The sequence below is a fragment of the Ipomoea nil genome, unplaced genomic scaffold, assembly GCF_001879475.1.
Source record: "Ipomoea nil cultivar Tokyo-kokei standard unplaced genomic scaffold, Asagao_1.1 scaffold2144, whole genome shotgun sequence".
NCBI lineage: Eukaryota > Viridiplantae > Streptophyta > Magnoliopsida > Solanales > Convolvulaceae > Ipomoea > Ipomoea nil.
This window is the reverse complement of record NW_017618572.1, coordinates 5,438,990-5,451,163: the sequence shown is the minus strand read 5'-3', so window position 1 is coordinate 5,451,163 and position 12,174 is coordinate 5,438,990. Positions and strand designations below refer to the sequence as shown.

At 42.1% G+C, this 12,174-nt stretch overlaps 1 non-coding gene across 1 annotated transcript; it reads left to right on the top strand.

Annotated features, from left to right (window-relative positions):
• Positions 1–11,605: 11,605 nt before the first annotated feature.
• TRNAI-UAU lies at positions 11,606–11,679 on the top strand. Its single transcript has one exon. It is a non-coding gene; the product is annotated as a tRNA-Ile (tRNA).
• The last annotated feature ends 495 nt before the right edge of the window (positions 11,680–12,174 follow it).

Sequence of the window (12,174 nt, the reverse complement as noted above, 5' to 3'; positions counted from 1 at the left end):
ATAGAGATTCGCGGCACTGGAGTAAGCCTCGTTGAGGGTTCGAGGTCTGCTTACCACTAGCGCCTTTCGAGCTTCGAAGTTGAGGCCTGACACGAATCTCTCTATCTTGGTTACCTCGGTGGGGACTAGCTCTGGCGCGAAGCGTGCCAGCTCGAGGAATCGCTTATGGTATTCTATGACGGTGGCCGTTCCTTGTTTTAGATGAAGGAACTCCTCGTACATGGATGCTTTTACGTGGGTTGGATAGAATCTCTCTCGTAGTCGTGTCTTGAGGTTCTCCCAATTGAATCCCTGTTCTTGTTGATAAGTGGGCCCCTCGTGGATCCACCAGAGATCGGCCTTGTGTCCGAAGTAGAACGAGGCTATCTCTACGCGGCGTTCCTCCGGGCATTCTACTACCCCAAAAATCTTATCAAGGGTTCGGATCCATTCTTCCAGGACCGCGGGATCCTCTTCTCCCGAAAACGTGGGTGGTCGGTGATTTGAAACTTGTCGGGCGACGTCTGAGTTTGCGTTTGATGGAGGTGGTGGGGGCCTGGTGTTGCGAAGGGCCGCGTCGCTTAACGCCTGCGCGACTTGTGTTAGTTGCTGTAGGGTTTGGGTCAAGGGGTCGCTGGTGGCGGGTTCCGGAGTCCTTGATTGTCTCCTGTTCGGCGCCATGCTATCGTCTTTCTGGTCAGTGTTTATAAGAATGTTAAGTTAGAGTTCGACGCACTTCTGGTGAAGTGATAAGTGGGGGAGGGTTTTAGAATGGGAAAGGCAACGTGTAGGGAAGTTATGTGTAGGTTTCACAATCTCACCGTGCGTCCTAAGGTTCCTGAGTCCTATGTCCCTAAGTACCTAGAGTTCAAGCCTAGTGTCCTAAAGTCCGGTTTTAAGAGTCTTTCCTAGGGTCAAACTTAGGCTCTGATACCAACTGTAACACCCCTGATTTTCAAGACATTTAAAACTTAATAATAAAGGTAATATCTCATTAAATCCCAAAGCGTAACATAAGTGTACGGGGTGCTATGCCACACCTGGGCTAGAGAACCCAGGTGCACAGGCTGTCTAACTACTATCTTCTGAAATATAAATGCATAACATGGCACGCAGGCCGAAAGGGAAACTATACTACTTCTACGCTCCAGTTCTAGCGCGCTCCAGTGCTCTAATCCTCTGTGCCTGAAAGCCAAATATATCTGTTCAGCGAGAGATGCTGGTAACCCACTCCAACGCGTTGAAATACAATACATATAGAGATATATATAGATATACGAAAACCATTTTGAGCATGAAGATATATCCTATGAACTCTAGCTTTAAAACCGGGAATGACTCGACAGATAAGGCCAGACACAAGCAGTAATTATAACAACATATGCAGTTCGCAATAAATAGGGCAGATAAGGCAAGGCATAAACAATGATCACCACCCAACATAAACAATCCCCAACATAAATCCCACAGTCATATTCCCCCAAGACACTCATAATCACAACTCGTCCATATCACAACACATAGCACACTTTGTTGGCGCCACAGGACCAATCGCATGCCCATACATGAGGGTCAGCGCATATAGCTCTGACACGGCCCCGCAGGCACCCTGCCCCGTATCGCAACACGGAGGGGTCGATCGCAACCGACCGATGAACCGCAGCTCATCATAATGTTTGATCGCAACCAAACAGTGGACCGCAGCCCAAGAGAGTGTGTTATCTGACTGTAGCCAGGAATTCCCATCTGACTACAGCCAGCTTCTGAACCGCAGCTCAGGAAAATGTCATCTGATTGCAGCCAGGAATTCCCATCTGACTACAACCAGCTTCTGGACCGCAGCCCAGGATACCATCATCCGACTATAGCCAGGAATTCCCATCTGACTGTAGCCGGCTTCTGAACCGCAGCTCAGGATAACCAATCCGATCGCAACCGAATTGGGGCGACACGCACACATAACACATAGCAAGCACATGCAACCCACATTACACATTGGGAAGGGGGATAAAGCGTATAGCAACCTTATGCGTGATCCATCACGTACTAAGAATAGTCCTAAGGGGTTCATACTTCTTCCACCTAGGTCAACGGAATACCAATTCAACTAGCATGCAATATAATAGACTCATAAACCTACGAACGGTACCCGAAATATCAAACTAGACATAGGCACGACAAACGGGGTCCGTTGGGACACCACAGGGGTCGGGGAAACATCAAACGGGGAAGCCGGAGTCCCGAGGGGGGACAAATTCCAGCGGGTAGCCGGTGGGTGGTGGGCCACCCGCCGGCTGCCCGCCGGAGTCACTGTTACGGGCAGCGGGTCGCCGGCGGGCAGCTGCCCGCCCGCCGGCCGCCCGCTGCCAGGCGGTGGTTCACGGCGCCGGGTAGGTGGCGGGTCCCCAACCCCCCACCTACCCCCCACTGACTCTTTTTCATCAAATACGTCCCGGGAACCGTTGTGGAACCCGAAACCATGCTTGGACACTTTTCAACGTAATTAACGACAACACATATACAATTAACGGATCAAATACGATAAACGAACGGCACATAATCTATCATGCTTTCCTAAATACAATCAACACCCAAACATGCGATTTCCCACCCGATAACCCAAGAATAAGATCATACGGTACAACCTAGGGTTCTAATCACTTTTATATCAACAAGAATACGGTTCGTCTTCTAATTGCAAGATTCGGTAGGAACAACACATAATCATCAAGGATACCAATTAATCCCCAAGAACATCATAATCGTCAAGAACAACACATAATCATCAAAATCCCAATTAATCATCAAGAACATCATTATTATCAAGGAACTCCCAATTACCAAGATTATCAAGATTCCCCATGGAATCATCAAATCAACATCAATAATAATCACCATAATCTCGCCATTCACAATAATATGGGGGAAACCCTAAGGGGAAATCATAGCTATGAAAATAGGTTTTGTTGAGACATGGGTTACCTCTTAGCCTTAATTAATTCCTTGGCTATGAAGGATCTTTCTTTAAGTTTTCTTGCTTTCTTGATTTCTTCTAAGGGAATTGTTGGAGCTCTCCTGGGGTGATGGGGCGTCTAGGCGTGTGGGGGTTTCTGGGTGTCTCCTAAGTTCCCTATTTATATATTTAAGACTCCTAATTAGGGCCTGAATGGTATGGGTTTACTAATCCTATTCCTTATAGGACTCAGGGACTCGCTTTAGGGATAAGGGTCCATATTAATTAAGTGGATCCTAATCACAATCTGAATAGTAAAAGGTTTACTATCTTTATTCCTAATAGGCTTAAGCCTCTAATTTAGGCAAGGGTCCACGGTTCATGGTGGACCCTATTAATTAATTAAAGGGGAACTTAACATAATTAATCATATTTAATTATTATTAGCGGGATTAATTAAATAATTAATCCAGGATTAAAGGCCGTAACACGGGGTGTTACATGCCTCCCGAAGGCCGTGGGAAAGATGGTGTTGGATACCACCAATCTCCGGAGTTGTAATCTATTTCAGTTGGATGATGGTGAGTACATCACGCTTGAGGAGGTTGCAAGGAAAGCACCTGATGAACGGGCGGAGTTAGCAGCTGAGCTTGGAATCCATGCTGGGAAGTTGAGCCTCGCAGTCCAGAGTTTGGGCGGTGACGAAGAAGTTGAGGAAGAAGCAGACCAAGAGGAAGAAGTAGGAGCACCGGAGGCCGCCGAAGCTAAAGAAAGTGATTCGGACAGTGAGGAAAACCGGAGGAGGAAAGAAGCTCGCACGAAGAGGGAGCATGACGTCATGGCGCATGAGGAGCGCGTTGTCACCTTGCTTCGTCAGCAGAACAGCATGATCGCCGAAGGCTTCGCGTTTATGAAGGCGCAGTTCGTCGCAGTGCATCAGAGGTTGGATCAGTTTGAAGCCAGTTCTAGCCGCAGAGACGAAGACGAAGAGGAGTCTGAAGAGGCCGAGGAGTCGGAGAGTGAGGAGTTCTAGCTTGTGTTGCGGTAATCCCGTTCGCCTTTTTCCTTGTTGTTTCCTTCTTAGCCGTTGTTAGTTTGGTGATAGGTTGTTGTTTGCTTTGGGTGCTTGCTTGTTTTTGCTTGTTGTCTTGTTGTTTAGCTAGCTGAGGAAGTTGGTGTTTGGAGTTAGTAGTCTAGTTCTTGGTTGTTGTTTAGAAGTCGGTGGTTGTGTTGAGGCTAGAGTTCTTGATGCTCAATCTATCCGTTTTTTAAACTCTTGCCAATCCTTGAATTTATAATGCCTTCTTTCTTGCTTGGAATACTTCTTTGCCTTGGAATTCTTGTGAGTTCTTTTGGAGTCATTGACCAAAAGAGTTTGTTCTTGAACTTCTTGTCACAATGTCGTTTCCTTTCACCGTTTGCTTTTAATTCGTCGTACCCAAGCTTCGGGGACGAAGCTTCTTTGAAGGGGGAGAGGATGTGACACCCCAAAAATCCACATTCAATCCATGGATTAATTGAATAATTAATCCTATTTTATTTGAGGAATTAATTCCTAAAATCCTGATTTTTAATACTCAAGGACTAGTATTTGACTAGTCAACCTTAAAGTTGTGTTGTATCTTGAGCTTTGAGGGGGGTTCCCTTGTTCCTTACACTTTGTAAAGGTTAGTAAGGGTATTCTTGACTTTTCACCAAGAGTTAGTATTGTAACATAACCTAGAAGACTTCTTCATTTCATTCCTTACATTTCCTAGAAATTAGCTCTACCTTCTCTCTAGAAAGGTGAGTAGCTTATTCTCCAAGTTAAGTTGAGACCCTTGTCAAGATTCCAAGATTTGCTACCAAGATTTGCTACCAAGATTCAACCTTTCACCTATTTGGGCATCTAGGAGGGTAAGATCTAAGTACATCTTGTGTTTTTGGTTTCATCTTAGTTATCTTTTTCTTAAAGGTAGAATCTTTATGATCTTTTGGTTTGATCTTGAAGTGGGTTTGGAAAGTAAGCCTTGTGGGGAGCTTGTTGTGGTGTAAAGTGAAGTCTTTTGGTCTACAAGAGGTAACCCATGCTCTACAAAACCTATTTTGCTTACCTATATGTGATTTCTTGGATTCTACATGTGTTTTGCTATGAAATGTGAGGGTTTATGCATTTGTCTTGTGATATTGCATATCTAGAGCTTGTGTTTAGGGTTCCTTTGTGCCAATGCTTGGCATTTTCCATGATTCAAGTCATTTTGTTGTGTTGGGTGAGATTTGGCATGTTTTGGACTTGAATTTGTGTTTGGAGAAGAAAATCTCCGAAGGGATTTGTTGTGGAACAGGAGTGTTCCCGGGGGCGGAACGGCGGGCGGGGCACCACCCGCCGGCCTACTCGCGGGTACATAGCCCTGTGGGAATATGTTCCCGCGGGCGGAACCACAGGTGGGGCACTACCCGTGGGTCCACCCGCGGGTACATGGTGGTGTTTGTTCGGGATTTGTTCCCCGTGATTCGTTTGACTCGGTATTTGGTCTTTTGACTTCCCGATGTTCTTTTGTGGAACTATTTGAGTGTCTTCTTGATGTTTCATATGTCTAGAACTATATGGTAGGAATCCATGTAGGGCTTTGGTGTCTTGAATCGTGCTAAGTGTTCAACATTGTGTTTCGTTGGACCGTGAGGTGTCTTGTATGTTCCTCGGAACTATCTTGAGTTTCCCCGTTGATAAGCATGCTAGTTTGGTATCTAAATGCTAGCGTGTGTGTTGTTTGTACCTTCCATTTGGTTGATGATAACTTGTGTTATTCATCGTTGTTGTTGTTGGGTTGTGACCCATTCCTTGATTGAGTATGGTTTCATATCTTCGTTGTGATCCGTTGATTGATTCCTGTTGTGGTGTGCTGAAAGTATGGCTTTACCTGGAGTGCACAATTAGTGGTATGGGACACTAGTCACCAAGGTATTGCAGCGGTCCTCGTGGTGGCCATGACGTGATTATGGAGTTGTGGCCTCTGTGTAAGGTTCACGTTTTGTGGGGGATAACATGTGTTATCCGGGCATGTGTTGCCGTGTACGGTACCTTGTGTACTATGAATTGGTGGTCTCATTGGTGGTCGTTGGTGGGGGACGACGGTCCCGGGGGAATAAGGTTGGACTTGGTTGTACAGGGGTCCTGGAGGTAATGGTTGGAAGAAGATATAAGGTTGGGGGTAGCCATAAGGTTGGGAACCGGGCATAAGGAAGGCATATCAACTCGTGATGGGTGATGTCACGAGGGCTTGTGTAGCCGTTGTTGTGAGTTCTCTTTCTTGTGACGTGTGTAGTCACAGGGCATGTGTTGCCATCGGTCTTGTCTTTGTCCTTTGTGTTGTGGTTAACCTTTGTGGTTTAGGATGTGTTCCCGTGTTATCTTTGAGAGTGATGAGTCTTGTGTTGACTGTTGATCTTGGCTTTTGACTTATATACTTATGTATTCCGTTTCGAAAATGGTTTTACAACCTATATCTATCTATGTATGATATTTCACATGTATTGGTGGGTTACCAGCATTATCGCTGACTGGGCGTTGTCCCAATGTTTATCTTTGTATCTTTCAGGTGATGTTTAGACGAGCGCGATGTCTAGTGCCTGGTAGCTTAGTACCTTTATCATTGTTTTGTTTCCTGTGCGCCAATGTAGTTTTAGATTGATGTCTTTGGGATAGATGTATACACTTGCAGATTGATCGCCGTAGCGTTTACCGTGTTTGGTAGACGTGGCGTAACACCCCGTTTGGATTTCTTTTATCCAGTTCTTGTTTTATCTTCCGTTATGCTAGTTTTGTTGTTTGATCTGCATGTGTTAAGGCTTTTTATCTAGCTTGTTTGGGTGGTGTTACAGTCATCAACTTCATTAGGCTCAACATCTAAGCCATCCAACACCGGAGCTGGCTGTGCGGGCTGAGGCGGACGTTCGGCAGCATCGGTCCATGGCAAAGGTGTCACCACGTCGACAGCAACAACCGGATCAACCGCAAAATTACCTGGGAATGGCAAAAGTAAATCACATAAACCAAAACAAAAAAAAACACCATTACATAAAAAATACAATTGCACGACAGCATAGAACCGATATAAAAGGACATACGCACCAACCAAAGACCTATAGCGCACCCACTTAAATGCAAAAAAAACAGGAAAAAAACAATCGCGATGCACAAGCCCAAACCCCAAACCCAAACACAGAAACTGGACCATGTCCTCCAATGCTCCAGCTAACACGTCAGTCTTGGGCGCATAAATTTCACCAATAGTCTACAATGATTGGATACAAAACAGTTAAAACACACGACTACACGAGAAGGAAAAAGGAAAAACTGAATATAAGCACACATGAATTAGGACACACAAGTCCCCCGCCAAAAACAAATGAAAAAACCCCCCCTTACAAACTCCCCCACACAGAAAATGGAATCAAAATGAGGCAGCCAAATAATTCCAAATATAATTTGCACATATCAGAAAAATGCACGTAATATAAAATGCAACCCCCTATGAACAGCAGATGCACACGCTGGATGCTTTATACACACATACATTTGTTGTTTAGAAATTTTGCATCTCATGAATGTTAAGAAGATTGAGAGTAGCCAACTCATGATCAGTTAGAACCAGTAACATCGTCACTGTAAGCTACCACTAGAAACTAGTACAAACTACCAGATTAGTTATAGATCAAATAGTCAATTGCACGATTATTTTCAAAAGTAATACTGCAAATAAAATATAAAAACATTAAAATAAACGATGTTAAGCAACACAGGAACATGCACACGCTGGAACAGTTATATGCACAAAGGTGTGGTTAAAATAATTTCAAGGTTATTTCCAAAGTAACAATGAAAATTAAATTCCAATTACATCAGAATAAACATTGTACAGGTATATGCACATGCTGGTAAAGTAATACGCACAAACTAGTGCTAAAAAAATTACACAACTTTCGACGATTAGGACGACTGATATCATCCAAATCATGATCAGATTGAGGATAAAAAAGACTACTACAGATTTATTTCCAAATGAATACAGAAATTAAATTGTAATTAAACTCAAATCAACACTGTTTAGGAATGACAGCAAAATGCACACAGTGGTATACCTGTACGCACATACAATAGATTTGTAAATGTAAAGCAATCTATCGGAATAAAGATGCTCGATATTAAACAATTCATGACAAACAAAATATCAACAGAAAGAGACCACACTTTAAATCTAACTTGCACACGGTCACAGACACAAACGCACAAACCACCACCAATAGCCGCGAACCACCCCGAACCCCTAAAAACTAATAAATAAATTAAAAAGCACGCAATTACCGAATTCCAGACGCGCAGCAACTAAAATGAAAACCCCCGTTAAAAAAACTAGTGCCAATTAGCTTGTACATTACACTCTAACCTGCACAAAGGAACATACTGCTACGCACAAACCTATTCCACCGATTACGTAAGCCCAAGTAACCCAAAAAATAACATAAATAAATACACAGACAACCAATACAAGTGGTGGAACACACATACGTACAAAACCGAAATAAAACCAATAGTAACAAACCCGACCACACCTTACCCCTAACATGCATAGAGTAACAACTACAACACAACAACCACCCCACCCAAAACCAGTAGCCCACCACCCCATCACGAAAAAAAATGAAAACACAAAACCATAATGTAGATTACAACTCCAGACACTATCACACTAAACTATTGGACCCATATGCATTTACCCCACCAAAAAATCCAAAACCCAGACCCCATTCTGGGTTGGAAAAAAAAAGGGAAGACACAAAGTAGTTGACATTGTCTGAAAAAACCATACACAATACAACAAAAAAAAAAAAAAACAACATTAACCGAAACATAAATAACATGAAAAGTAAACATGTTACCACTACAAACAACAAAAACGCCCCACAAGACAATTACCCACACATTTGAAGCCTTGTACCCCTAAAAAAAAAAATATTGAGCAAATACTAAAACAAAAATACACATTGCATGAAATAAAAACAAAAAACACCAACCATCTAGCTACAGTACACAAAAATAAAACCCCACACCCGCCTCCAAGCTCGGAGCATATATAATCCCCAAATACACCAACCACATAACCCCCACGCCAACGCCCCCCACCATGAACAACAAAAAAAAAAAAAAAAAAAAAGAACCCGACTAACATTTTCACAGTCATAAACGAAGCACCACCGAACCACCCCCCATTAATACCCCAACCGATTAAAAAAAAAACAAAAAAACAAAAAAAAAAAAAACCGTTACCCTAACCCTAAACCCAGAATTCGACCAGAGAAAACAACACACTCACCGCCCACCAACCCTACTTGAATCGACGACCACCAGTCGTAAAACCGTGATGAAAAACCCAGAAAAATATAACGCCCAAAGGAACTACAAACAAAATAAAAATACAAAAATCCAAAAACCCACAACCATACCCGATGGTACAGAACGCCGGTTAAAACCCCACTATGGAAAACCAAAAACGCGAACGGAAAAAGGACGAAAAAATCAAATAATGGATGAACATAATACCGGTATTTGAAGCAGAAGAGATTCCCCTAAGCCTCTTGGACAGCCTCCTGCTTGAACCAGCCATGAAGAAACCACAACTTTGAGTACGCCGGAGAGATTATGCGAAGTGGAGAGGAAGCGGGTGAAAAAAGGAAGAGAGCTGCTTGGGAAACGGAAGAGACCGAGACACAGTAAGCCAGCGGAGATAAAAAGACAAAGTTCCTATTTTATCTATTCTCTTTGCAAAATTACCTCCGTCAATATGGCTAGACATAATAAATGCCAACTGAAAATTACAAAACAACCCCTAAAACAAACACACGTGTATTCCATCAACACACCATCTCACCGTTCAAAAAAAACCCATCAACGACCAAGAAGCGTGCTCACGAACCTGGCTAACTACGAACCTGGCTAACTAGGGGGTGCACCGGATTCAATATATATGTATGTATATATATATATATATATATATATATATATAGAGAGAGAGAGAGAGCGCTAATCAAGAATGTACCAAACATGTAACAAATCCCTAAAATCCGCAACACATAATGCATGGTTACATATTGTGGTTTTAATTCAAGTAAATGGACAACAATCAAAATAGATTTTTCCTTTCCATTTTTGTAACATGTTGCATGTTGCTTTTGAAATTCAAGTGAGTAGTGACGCGGGGATGTGATATCAATTTTCATGAACTTGAAATAAAGGTATAGGGTAGGAACAACCAATCACTCTTCAAGTACTTGGTTAGTCGATTCATGCCCATCTCATAAATATTTGTAGATAATATACAACTGCAAAATTTTGAGTTCACAGCTCTCGGCACTCGTTTATTCCCTATGAATGTGGGACAAATACAATGAGAGCTGAGATGCAAGATTTCCATATATTTTTTTATATACATAATTTTATTGTTATATAATAAATGTATTATTATTATAATTATTATAATAATATTATAATAATTACTATTCTTTCCAAAAGGTAAAAACCCCAACCTTAAGGGCCCGACAGAACATCTGGGAGGATGTAAATCATGGTAAATCAACTGAACATGAACCACAAAGGCTAGACCTTTGCTCCCTATGCACAAGGAGCCCCCCTCACTTTGAGAGGTTGCTCCCACACTGCCGCTGGTGAGACTCAGTCCCTGGTCATTCTTTCCAACTTTCACCTCCATGACGAGTTGAGCTGCCCATGTGGACAATAATTATTATTAAAAGGATGACTCGTGTGCATGCACTTCAACATTGTAATATCATAGTTTTCCTAAAATTCTTAATGCTCCATTGTTCAAATCCATTTTATCTTATGAGATTGATGTTACCATGCTTCTAGCACTTTTTTTTATCATGGGAGATTGGTGCTCCTTGTACTTTTGTTTATCTACATTTCATCTTGAAAAACTGACGTTACAACTTACAACACTTCTAGCACCTTTGTTTATATTCATTTTATCTTAATCGGGAGACGGACGCTACAAGCTCCTCCACGTACTCTTCGGAGGTAGCGAATAAATTTTATGAAAATATGTGTGACGACACAACTTAAATTTTATTCTTTGAATTTACTGTTCCGTTTGCTTCTACTTAAATAAATTTCCTACATCAATGACAATCCTTATTCGTCAAAGTGGATAAGGTCATTGACTTTGAGAAGATTAATGAAACGGGTTTTTTTTTTCTAATGAAAATGATTAAATAGTTCACGAGCAGAAATTATTTGGAGTTGTTAATTATTGTTTTATGTAGATGGAATTGTACTTTTAAACATAAATTATATAATATCAATGGGAGTTAATGAACGATTTGGTCCCTCAATTATTAGAGAACTGTCAATGTAGTCCATCAATTGCTTATTCATCGATTTGGTCCCCGAAAATAATTATTTTTAGTCGATTTAGTCCCTCAGTCCGTGTTCCGTTGACGGCCAGAGAGACTAAATCGACTAAAAATAATTATTTTCGTGGACCAAATCAACGGCCGGAGAGACTAAATCGACTAAAAATAATTGTTTTCGAGGACCAAATCGATGAATAAGCAATTGAGGGACTACATTGACAGTTCGCTAATAATTGAGGGACGAAATCGTTGATTAACTCTATCAATGGTCTTGTAGCTCAGTTGGTTAGAGTGTTGGTATTATGAGCCAAAGGTTGCGGGTTTAAGCCCCGCTAGGACTAGGGGTGTCAAAGTGGGCCGAAGCCCGCGGATTAGCCCGCACCCGCCCCGCAATGGGGCGGGTTAGGGCCGCAAGAAATTAGGCTCACGAAAATGCGAGCCTAATGGGCATGGTCCGCGGAGGGCCAGAGCCCGCGCGGGCAAACCCGCACGGGTTGCGGGCCGGCCCGCGGGCCAGGTCATATTTAAAAAATAAATAAATATATTATATATATAATATCTTTTTTTAAAAAAATCATATATATAATATCTTAATTCTTAGGCAATGTGTAGATCTAACTATCTAAGAATACGTAGAAGGGGAGAAATCCAATAATTCAATAATCTTTCGCCAATTCTTAATTTAATAATTCCTAGAGTACGTAGTTCTTCAGTTCTCCCGTCACCATCCGCCTCCAACTCTATCAAATAATTACTAAAACTAAATCATCAATTCATACATATTTATGAATTACTAAATCGCCTCCAAGTCTAGCAAACATACATATTTATATATG